Genomic DNA, 12,456 nt, shown 5'->3' with positions numbered 1-12,456 from the left:
TTAGGAGGTAACATTTTGGGGGGAAATTTCATGTGAACATTTTTGGAAATGTACAATGATTTTCATCTAGGACAAAATAACTTACCCTGTCAGAAGAACAAAGGGACACAATGTTACTTCAACAACAAGATTAGAGATTACCCTCTGCCCTCCTGTGAATAGGGATCTCTTGCTGACGTTTAGATCAATGGGGCCATAATCAAGATGTTCAGATTTTTCCTGGTAAACTGGTTTGGTCACCCCATCCATCAGAACGGAAGTGTACTGTTACTCTCGTCGTAGCACTAAGTAGGACAGATTGACCTCAGTTAAATATAGTTCAAAATGAGGATAATGGGAGAAATAATGCACTGAAGCATCTCCATTAACTGCTAATGACGATACATACATACTACACCCAAATATCAAGAAAGGAAGTCAACTTTTAGGTGGTTAGCTATTAATGCAAAATTTACCATTACATTTTTTAAATCTTAAATTTTCTGTCTGTGTATTCTATTAAGTAATACTGGACCAAGACATTTTTTAAAAAGACCAATTCAATATTTGCCTAGCAAAAAAATCACGCAGGGTCTGATGTCAAACTTCTCTATTACTGTATATCCATAAACCTATCTATACACCTGTCAGTCATTCTGTACTTCATCAATTGTGGACATGCTTCAATCTAGCTTTACATTCCAAGGATGCTGCAGACATATGATATATACAATGAGTATTCTCTTTTCCCTATAAAAGGAAGAGGCTAAATGCAGAGGGGAGAAGGAGTATGCAGAAAACAACACTTAAGAAAAGCTCTCATCATCTTTCATGTTGTTCCCAACCTTTTCTTGAGTTTTCAACAGGTGAAAATGCTGTAAAAAATATCTCATATTTGCTACCCATCACCAGGAATCCTTTATATTAAAGGTAAGAATGGGACATTTTAAAAGCAAAATCTAGATGCCTTAAGCCCTCCATCTGGACTCATACACTGATGCTTCATCAGCATTGATGTTTACTTAAGGCTGAGGCTGATATTGTAATTTTGGAAGATGGGTAATTTCTATAAAAAGATCCTCACGTAGCAAGGATCTAGTATGTATCTGAGTACCCATCCCTACCTCCCAACCAAGTTGACTTTAGGCAAAAGAGCATGATATTTGAAAACTAGAAACAAAGGTGTCAAAGACAGAAAATTAATAACTAACCAATACCATTAGAAAAAAAACAGTGTTAGTAAATATTTCCCCAGAAAGTTTGACCCCCTGTCCTCTATGGCACTACTCAGTCTGTGTTCAGAGAAAAGGCAAGAATTAAAAGTATGGCTTGTTAAAATAAGAAAATTGGGATTTGTAGATCATCATATATATACTGTACATAAAAGTTGAAAATTTCAATTATCTGGATTTTTTCCTATTTGCTATTAAATGCATATCAATGGAGATGCATCTGGAACACATTTTTATTTCCTGTTAATCTACCTGGCTGGAAACATGAACACATAAATCCAATATCACCTTGGTGTTAGATTTAAAGAGAAATTTTTGACAAATCATATCATTGTAGCCTAGTTCCTATATTTAGATGTCAGTACTCCAGGAAGCCTAACTTTCTATTACCATGTTAAATCATCTGTGTAGACACATAATCCTTCTCATGTCTTACATATCAGATAGTGGGAGCTGGAATGACTGAGTTTACAGGGTCTACTGGAGGGATAAAAGATGACACACTATGTGCAAAAAGATCAAGTGGTGACATCTTACTAGTATATTTGCCTAAGGGTTCTGTGGTAAAACGTGTTTAGTGTCAAAATCAAACATGTTCTTAAATAAGGGCATTTTCGAAATCTTTAATAAGTAAAAGACTGTGTTCACTTCCAAGATGTGGATGACCTGGAGAGGGTACATATTATTTTCTAAATTGTTTTAGTGAGGAAATCTTAATCCTCAACCCCTTACAGAAATAAACTCAAATTTCTTCCAAAAATATGTTGGTAAACACTGATGTAAAAACCATGTTATACATTATGTCATTTAGTTCCCCCAAATCATTCCTGTGAAGCAAGCACACCAAGTCAGATGAACTCCATTAATTAAGGAAACCAGGTTATAAAACCCCACATTTAATAAAAAATGAAAAGTTTTGACTTGGTAACTGGCCTTTTGACACTAAGTTTTCACTATGACTACATTCTTATCAAACACAATATTTGAAAAAATTTTTAAGTTTATTTTCTTTGTCTTATAATATATCTTTGTTTTCTTTTTCCTCTATTTTAGACATGCATAAACATTATCTATAAGCTTTATTTTTTGGAACATGCAGAAGATATGACTACTTTAGAGCTGAAAAACATGTCTAAAAAACAATTTCAAGTAAGTTGTTTGTGCAATAAAATACAAAGAAGGAAATATAATAAAATATATTAGATGAAAGTGAGACAGGACAGTTAGCATAGGGGCAAGAGACCCCGGGCCCCACCCTTCCCCTTCCCCTTCTAGGTTAGCAAACTGTGGAAGTGACTGTGACTCCCCACTTGTGCTCTTGCCGCCCCTCTTACTGGGGTAAGAAACAGTTAAGACAAAAACCAGTCTTGCCAAAACTCATAGAACTATACTAAAATGGATGTTTTCCTGTTTGCAAATTATCCTATATAATAAAGAGCTAATATGCAAAAAAAACATAAATAAATAACAAAAAAACACAAAACCCAACTAGTCTCAGCCAGAGTTGGCAGCCATGTTGACATACATCACAATTTGAAGCAGCTCTGCCCTTCAGATCATCATGACAGTTTTGAGAAAAACAAAGAAAAAGCCACTATCTAGAGATGAGGGACTTGGATGAGCTGTGCTGATGACCACACCCACGGTGTCAGAGACCATGAACCACCCCCATTCCCTCCCTGCCCACAGCTGGCAAAAACCTCTCCCCAGACCCCCTTGGCAGGAGACTTATCATGCAAGTCCACTGCATTCCCTTCCTATCACTTTAATAAGTCTACTGTGCTTTCCTGAATCTGTCTCGTTCTTGAGTTTTTTCCTGCGCAGGGACAAGAACCTGGACACTGTCACCAGGTTGTGGCCTCCCATGAGCCCTCCAGCATCAAAAGTATAAAATAACCTCTCACTACACACTAAAAGAAAAGGTACTCAAATTTTGCACATTTTTCTCTGAAAAAAAAAAAGAAAAAGAAAAATTGACTCCATAATTTAAGAAAATCAACAGTTTGCAAAAATTTTCATTTTCCCACACACATTTGGCAACATTATTATCTGTGTTCTATCATGATTATCTCTTCTCCACCTACTCTTGATCATGTTTTAGGCTAAGAGAACAAAGCCATGTATTTATAAGATATGTAATATTCTTGTTCCATGAAGACAAATTACCATGCTTTTTAGACAAAAAGGAAGGAAGACTTTATTGTTTTATTGGCATGCTCTGCAATTCTCTATCCCCCTAATTTCTTCAGGTGTGGCTACATAATTTGTTAAACAAATACTTACTAAATGCCTACCAGGGGCCAAGTATAAGTTAAGGCATGTTCAGCCCTACCCCAGGCTTTGAGTCAACTACATGTTCTTTGTTATGATAAAAGTATTTGTCTCCAGGACCTACTTAGGAAATTGAACCCCAAGTTAGTAGATCTTGTTCCTAGGAACTGGACTTACAACTCAATCGTGGCAAACTAGTAACATCTAATAAGTATGAAAACTTTCCTGTGTACCAGGCACTGCTGAGTTTCACAAATCACCACAGTCCAGTCTCATGTCTATGAGATTTTTCTAGATAAAGAAACTGAGGCACAGAGAGCTGAAATAACTTGTGCCATCTCCTAAGAACTCTTAAATACAAGTCTAATATTTAAACCGAGGCACGCTAACTCGAGAACCTATGTCCCTTACGCACCATGTTATGCATTGTCTTAATGCTTTCCCTGGATTCAAGCCCATTTAGGACTAGGTAGGGCACTGTCTGTTCCAATATGCTTCAGGAGCCATGCTACTTATGCCTCATGTCCCATCTGAACGTGCTGTCTGGATTTCTGAATGCTGCCTGTTGTCAGTCTTCTCACCACAGTACCCGCCCCTACACCTGTTATGACATTCATCCTGACAATCTGCATTGACCATTTGGATTCCCTGTCTTCCCGACCTCTTCCCTACAGCTTATTCTATTTTTCAACCCATGAACCACCACAGTGTTGCTCTCTTACCAAATCTCCTCCTGATCTGAGGTTCCACTGCCTTTCAAGGTAACTCTAACATGTTCTCTGATTTGCTTTGCACCCAATATGCAACTCCCCCCGCCCCCCCCCCCGGTCTTAACTTTTGAGACAGACTATATGTAACATCTGGAACAATGAGTGACTATTCTACAAATGTTCCCACTCATCAAATAGCAGCATTTTATAATTAGAGCCTAACATTTAATGATTTATTCATACAAAAGATATTATAACAAAGGCCCTAAGAAGGAATTTAAGAAAATACAGTGTGTGATTTCAGACAATTTTATCAAATGTTAATTAATTACCTGTAGTATCCTGTCTACTGTGATAGGTCTTGTGGAAGTTGAAAAAAATTAGGCATTGCTGAGACTTTCAAATGGCTTATAATCTAATTATTACATAAGAAGCATTTGATAAGTATAAAAGTACTTTATACCGAGACTAGAAACCATAAATAAAAATGAGATATGGAAAGTAGCACAAGACAGAAAGAATTGGTGGATCTTGAGGATCAATCTAATATTGATGAGCCAAGTAACCAAGACTGGCATCCAGGCTTGGAAAAGAAAGTTGAGCAATGGCCAGAAGTTAAGGGTATGATAAGGACAATGACTTGAAGATAAAAGACTCAGTGGAATAGAAACTACAGAGTCCAGTGAGGTCACCTACAGTGCTAAAAGGCAGGACAAGTAGATAGGTTTAATGAAATAAGAAAAAGAACACTACTAAACTAGGGAGAGATAAGATGGAAGCCAACTAAAGACTCATCAGGTGTGATCTTCAGGATGGACCAGGGCAGAGGTCGGCAAACTCATCAGTCAACAGAGCCAAATATCAATAGCACAACGACTGAAATTTCTTTTGAGAGCCAAATTTTTTAAACTTACACTTCTTCTAACACCACTTCTTCAAAATAGACTCGCCCCGGCCGTGGTATTTTGTGGAAGAGCCACACTCAAGGGGCCAAAGAGCCGCATGTGGCTCGCGAGCCGCAGTTTGCCAACCACGGGACCAGGGAAAAGGGAGGGCCAGGAAGGTGGTGATGGAGAAGAAGCAGGAGAGGACTCAGCTGTGACAAATCTCACCAGTTCCAGTAACCAAGGCCTGAATTTAAAAGCCTAGACTAGTTGCAGTGGAAATGTTAGGGCTGCAGCCAAGATGCCATTTTAGAAAGAAAGAGGAACGGGGGCATTGTGACTGGCACGACTAGCAGATAATAGCCTCTAACAAAGTTTTCTTGCCTTTAAACATTCTTCCTATATATGTCATTCCTAAATACCAATGTTATGATAACAAGTGTTTTCCCAAATATTTCAATAACCCAAGCATAATAAAATATTTACGATCACCCAAGCATAACAAAATCCAATTGGTTTGACACAATATCTAAGTCACACAAACCCCATTTCCTGGGTTTATTGCGCACTCTGTCTCACCATGGCAGTTTCCAAATGAAGACAGGCTCTTGGGGAACAGAAAGAATTTTGAGAGATATGTAAGCAGAGACATAGAAAATCTGTTTTGTTTAAATCTGTAGCTCTACTGAAGAGTATAAATACTCTTCAATATAGATCTGCCTGAGAAAAACCCCGTGGTCTCAAAATTCTCCATTCCCAAGTTTCCTTTCACAGTGATCTTTCATCCACTTTCCAAAAGAAAGGCATGCTTCTCACATATTCCAAATTACAAGAGTGCTCTTGGAAAATCCTCTTGGAGAAAATAAACAGAAAATTTGAAATACCATGTTGGTGTAAACAGAGAATAATCTTAATGACTTCAAAATAATTATTTTCCAACTCAGTTTCTAATTCATGCTTTCAACACAATTGGAGAAAGATGTAATAGACTTATTAAAAAAGATTAAAATAAATTCCTAAAGATAAATAACTTTTTCTTTTTTGGATTACAACTTGGCTTCTACAATTAAAAAAAAATCCTCACCCAAGAATATGTTTTCTTTCTTTCTTCTTCTTTTTTTTTTTTTTTTTTTTTGAGAGAGAGAACATCAATGTAAGAGAGATACATTGACTGGTTGCACCCTGTATGCAAATCTGATCAGGAATCAAAACCACAATCTACTTATGTGCCCTGATGGGAATTGGACCTGCAACCTTTTTGTGTAAGGGACAATGCTCCAACCAATTGGGCCACCCTGCCAGGGCTTGGCTTCTACATTTAAAAAAAAAGGAACTTATATATTTATATGCATAGCCCATGGATACAGGCAATAGCGTAGTGAAGACCTGGGAGAGTGGTTAGGGACTGGGAGGAGGGGCGAGAGGAGGAGAAAATGGGATATATCTGTAATACTACCAACAATAAAAAATATATTTAAAAATTAAAAAATAAAATGTTTTTTAATAAAAAATAATAAAAGGAATAAAACTGTTGCTGAACTCAGTTGAATTTAAACAGTAAGTAATATTCACCCACCAAATTATCAACTAAATTAAAAAATCATTTTCATTAAATAATCTATTTTCAGTAACATTTTATTTTCTATGATAAATAAGGACAGATCAAAACTTATAGAATATTTATCTTGCTTGATAAAGCTTTTACCAATAAAAACTGTGGTGATAGCTTAATCCAGGTTAATGCTTTAAATACTTAAAATATAATAAAAATTAAAAACAGTGCTTATTTTTATTATATATAATTATGGAGAGTACCAATAAAAGACTTTCAAATATAAAAACACATTGCATTGAACTATCATTCTGTATGGAACATATAATATATTCACAGAAAACAAGGAAGTTGTATACTATTGTTTAAAAAAGCCTATTCATGTATTTTTTAAATCATTGATAAGTAATTTCAAATGTTTACGATATTTAGATTCTAATGCAAACATTTAAAGGAGTGGCATAGCTTTATTTTCAAATACCTATGTTTTTAATACACTATAAAATTAAGACTCATTAAACTCTGACAAAATTGTTCCAGCTATCAACTTAAACATACACAAGCAGGTACAAAAGATTTTAGAATTGTTTTTGAAGACACGTGACTAAAAATGTTTGAAGATCATTCTTCTAAAATGGTCTTAAGTTTTCTACTCATTTTTCACAGAATATTTATCTTGTGGTTGCCCCTCAGCCTAATGTCTCTTTCCACCATTCCTTTGCTTATCAAACTCAAGATTTCATCAATGTTATATTTCTCTTGGAACTCTCCTGATTCCAATGCTCTGGCCTCAGTCATAATCCACAACTTCTTCCACTATGCTTCCACACTATCCTGATGGTAGCTCCTTGCACCTGACTGTCCTAATATACTGTAAACATCTTAAGGGTTTCACTCATTTTTATATGGCACAAAAGCCCAGTAAATTGCTTTGTGTGGAGAAAGGAAGTGCTTCATAGGTTCTGATGAATGATGTATATTTTCATTAATTGAAGAAAAAGGTATTTTGGGTAAGAAAATGGAAGAATGATAGCAAAATTTAAAAAATCAGGGGGCGAGTATCTTATAGGGAAAGACGTTAGGATTAAGCATTTGGTTTTAGGCTGGTTGGTTTGAGGTAACAATACACAGCAAAGTGGAGATGTCCTAAGGTCAGAAATAAGAGATGGAAGTTCCCATGAAGGATCAGATCTCAAGAACGACCTTGGATCTCACTCATTTATGGAATATAATGAACAACATAAACTGATGAACAAAAACAGATCCAGAGACAGAGAAACATTGATCAGACCATCAAACCTCAGAGGGAAGGTAGGGGAGGGTGGGGATAAGGGGGAGAGATCAACCAAAGGACTTATGTGCATGCATATAAGCCTAACCAATGGACACAGACAACAGGGAGGTGAGGGCATGAGTGGGGGGGGGATAAGGGGAGTAATGGGGGAATAAGGACACATATGTAACACCTTAATCAATAAAGAAATTAAAAAAAAAAAGAACGACCTTTGAAGAGATGACAGAAACTCTCTTCAAGTGATGACCTCACTCTGGGAATGAGTTCCAAATTAGCATAAACCACTTAACTGAATGGAATGAGAAGTTCAAGGTGACAGCTGGAGGAGCTAGCAGGGAAGAGAAATAGGATCTGTTAAGTGCAGGGGTGAAGTGAGGAGCTAGACTGGAAAAGGGGCAAAGTATCAACACTGTTGAAGGAATGAGATTAGTCAAATGGGATAAAGACTAAAACACAGCCAAAGTGTGATAGCTGGGGAGAGGTAGAACATCAGTGTATGGCCAAAAGAGCCTTGCATTTTTTTTAAGAAGATGTGAAAATCAAAGATGAGAAGTGAATTTATGAACTAGAACTGACCGCAGAGCTGAGCACGGATCTGAAGTGTGGTGGCACAGAAGGGAGAATAAACTGAGGCTGTGGGAGGCAGCCTAGACCCATCAAGACCACCTTTTGTTGTTGCTGTGGTTTTAAGAGAGACTTGAATGAGAAGAGGAGTTCCTCACAATAAAGAAATGAAATGACAATGGTAATTTTATGCGATAAGTGCATAGGGATACATTTAATTTATGGCCTATGAAGTTCTCATGTATTTTTTCTATATTCTGTATTCTGTGTACTTTCATAATTCCAAAATGCTTCCATACATTGAATCATAAACAGAAGCTCTGGTATTGCTCCTTATATCTATATGTGTAAAAGCCTAAGTGACCGAATGACCGGTCGCTATGATGCACTCTGACCACTAGGGGACAGTCACTCAATGCATAGGATCGGGCTCCCTCCTGTCTGGATAGGGCCTGCAGGGATCGGGCCGAAACCAACTCTCCAACATCCCCCGAGGGGTCTTGATTGCGAGAGGGCACAGGCCAGGCCGAGGGACCCCACCAGTGCACAAGTCCGTGCACCAGGCCTCTAGTAGATAAATAAAAGTTGATAATTAAGAAAAGGAGAACAAATAAAGTAAATAAATTAGAATTATATTCATAAATATTAGCCTCAAGTTTTCTATGCACTGTGATATTATGTTAGAAAATAAAAATTAGAGTTGACTAAATAAGCCAGTATTGATAAATTATATTAAATATGTCATTTCAATATTACTTATTTTAGATTTTAAATTTTTAAGATTTCTCTGCTATATTTGCATCTCCTTATAAAGGTCAGTTTTTGGTGATATCCTTAATAATCACAAAACAACAATATTTTTCTTATTTTGTTGACATGAGTAGAAAAAAATAATAAGTTCATACTTACCATGTATTTTTTAGCAAGTTACAAAAATTTAAAATATTATAGATAGGATCCCTTGGGAATTTTATGAAGTAACATCTACGTTAATTAACATCCTTCTGAAACATATAATAATAATGAAATAAATACAGATAATGAAAAGAAATTTTCTAAATGATATAAGGGACAACTATGCCATAAGATTCACACTTGCCTTAATTTTTAACTGTTGAAAACATCTAAAGAGTTTCGTTTTCTAATGACTGATAAGCCTTAGAAAGCCTTCACCTAGGCTATATGCAGAAGATAAAATGGAAAAAAGATGCACACACAACACAAACAATTCTACTTTTTTGCACAGTCCATTGAAGTCTTGTATAAGCTAAGGTACATTTTTACAAACATAGAAACAAATCTAAATCTGACCAGCAGCCTAACAGATTGCATGAGGAGGACTTTCATAATCAGCCTCTTCAACCCACATGATCCCTTCTGGAGAATCAGAAGGAGGACAGGACAGAATGTTTCAGACACCAGGTACAACCAGAAACTAGGACACTGACTTTCATAAGCTAGACAGCACAAGGCAGAGGACACCAAATGCTTCTGGGTATCACTTTTATATCCAGAGGGACAGAAATCTGTTCCTCAAGATCAGTGAAAGAAAACCTTCCCACCACTCAAATGACTTGAATCATGGTACTTTTTCTGAGTCAGAATTCCAACCACCAGCCGCTATCCCCATTACACTTTGAATTTTCAGGTTCAAAAAGGTGAATTCTTCCTTTTGATAAGAAATACAAAATGGGGCAATGAGGACTTCAAAGAACAAATCACACACAATCCTTCTTAACGAACCAAACACTTATCCATTAATAGCAATGCAATCTATACTTTTGCTATCTGCTTGGACACTATGGATGCCATATATGTGACAAGATGGTGTTTCCATACAATTTTATTCATTTAACAAATATTTGCTAAACAATTAATGTGTGTTAAGTGTTAAGGATATATCCTATATAATAAAAGCATAATATGCAAATCGACCGGACGGCGGAACGACTGGTTGCTATGATGCACACTGACCACCAGGGGGCAGATGCTCAATGCAGGAGCTGCCCCCTGGTGGTCAGTGAGCTCCCACAGGGGAGGCGCCACTCAGCCAGAAGCCGGGCTCACAGTTGGTAAGCGCAGTGACGGTGGCGGGAGCCTCTCCTGCCTCCACTGCAGGCAGGCGGTAAGGAGTGAGGGGTCCCAGACTGCAAGAGCCCTGGACTGTGAAAGGGATGTTTGACAGCAGGTGGACATCCCCCGAGGGGTCCCGGACTGTGAGAGCACGCAGGCTGGGCTGAGCAATCCCCCCCCCCCGCTCCGACAGTGCACGAATCTTGTGCATGGGGCCTCTAGTTAGTAAATAAAACAATGATATTTGCACTCCTGATGGGTACACTCTAGTTAGTATTATAGAAAAAAAAGAAAACACATATCAGAGCAAGACGGAACAGGGGTAGGGGTTGGGAGGCTGTCTGAGTGGACTGTAGTTTTAAATAAAGTGTGAGAGCGATGCTTACACAGCTGGTGATATGTGAGCCAACTCAAGGGAAGTGAGCTTGAACTTTACTGTCTCTGGATATGGAATTAAAAGCTTTCCTAAGAGGCTGATATACCTGATGATGGTGAAAGTTCAAATTCCCTATTTTTGATAAACAGATTTTGAAACAATTGTCAACTTTATGATAAAGTATAAACTCCTGAACCTGGTATCTGCATGTAAATAAGTGAAGTCTTAATAAGACACTTACATGATTGGAAATCCAACATATAAATAAGTAGCAGCTTAACTAAAGTTAAGACCCATGACACCTAGGACCTGTGTGTCTTTGTCCCCATGATATCCACCGGATGCAGAGCTGTGCTTAGCTCATGATATGTATTCAATGAATATGAGTTGGGTGAATGAAGCAAGGAATGGTTGGGTACAGTGGGGTTGTGATAAGTGATAAGGATTTTTGAGATTTCAAGTCATAAAATGAGAGCTGTTGGACCACTTCATATGCTCAAGGGGCACAATTTGACTTTTAACCTAACCTAACTCTTTAGAAAACCATGTTATTATAATAAAAATTGTGCCAAATGTCTACTTATTGCATCTGCGTTGTGATTGCACCTATTTTTTTTCGAAGAGGAGATGTGAGGCACTGTATGCTCAGATATATTTTATTTTTCTACCTCACTACAGAGGCAGCCGCCGGGGGTGACAGGCTCAGGGAAGCCAACTAAAGGCCGAGGCATAGAAAACGAACCTTCAACATCTAGGCAGTCTTCTGCAATTGCAATGACATACAGGACATAACGATGTGGACCATGAAAGTCCTCTCATGTCCTGTAAGGAAGGATAGATATATCTGCACATACGCCAGCTCTGGAGGTCAGCATACAGCAGAGGAATCTGCCTTCGGGACCCCTGTGGAAGCTGGGGAGCAAGGGGCAGGTTTGGGAAGATGCCATGTACTAAGTTCTCAGATGTCATCTGCAGCTCAATGTTGCCCAGTTAAGAATAAAACAATATTTTTGTGATAACTGATTAGCGAGCACTGAGCTACGAATCTGTGAATTGGCATCTTCTTCCCCATGAAAAGGGAGAACAATGTAGCAGTCCTCTGTGTTACATTCGCTGTCCAAAAGTACAAAACACCATCTTTACAAATTCTGAATCCCACAAAAGCCTGTTATTATTTTTAGTTTTCTGAATAAGTTAATTCCTTTAGGGCAGAAATCATTATCTTTTTCAATGTTTAGTTGTATGAAACTCAATAAATGGCAGTTAAATGAAACAAACAATGAAGAATTCAATATTTCATTTTGTTAGCAATGTTCAAATGAAAATTATTTAATAAAATGATGAATTAGAAATTATGATCAGCATGTGTGACAAGAAGAGAATTATGGCAGTTATATAATAATGGGAATTTATCAATAATCTAAAATTTTTAGACTGGATAGCTAGTTTAACTATATTTAGCAACAATTGCTCAATTTCCTCTGGTCTATAGAAAATGTTTTAATAATTAAAAAGTTATAT

The 12,456-nt window shown here is 37.3% G+C and overlaps 1 protein-coding gene across 1 annotated transcript in view; it reads right to left on the bottom strand.

The window, feature by feature from the left end:
* The window catches only part of PRKD1 (protein kinase D1), a 311,163-nt gene that overhangs the window by 29,814 nt on the left and 268,893 nt on the right, over positions 1 to 12,456 (bottom strand). The gene's annotated exons all lie outside the window — the stretch shown is intronic.

This window comes from Cnephaeus nilssonii, assembly GCF_951640355.1.
Source record: "Cnephaeus nilssonii genome assembly, chromosome: 4".
Classification (NCBI taxonomy): domain Eukaryota; kingdom Metazoa; phylum Chordata; class Mammalia; order Chiroptera; family Vespertilionidae; genus Cnephaeus; species Cnephaeus nilssonii.
The sequence above is the reverse complement of the archived record's forward strand: the minus strand, read 5'-3'. Positions and strand labels throughout refer to the sequence as shown.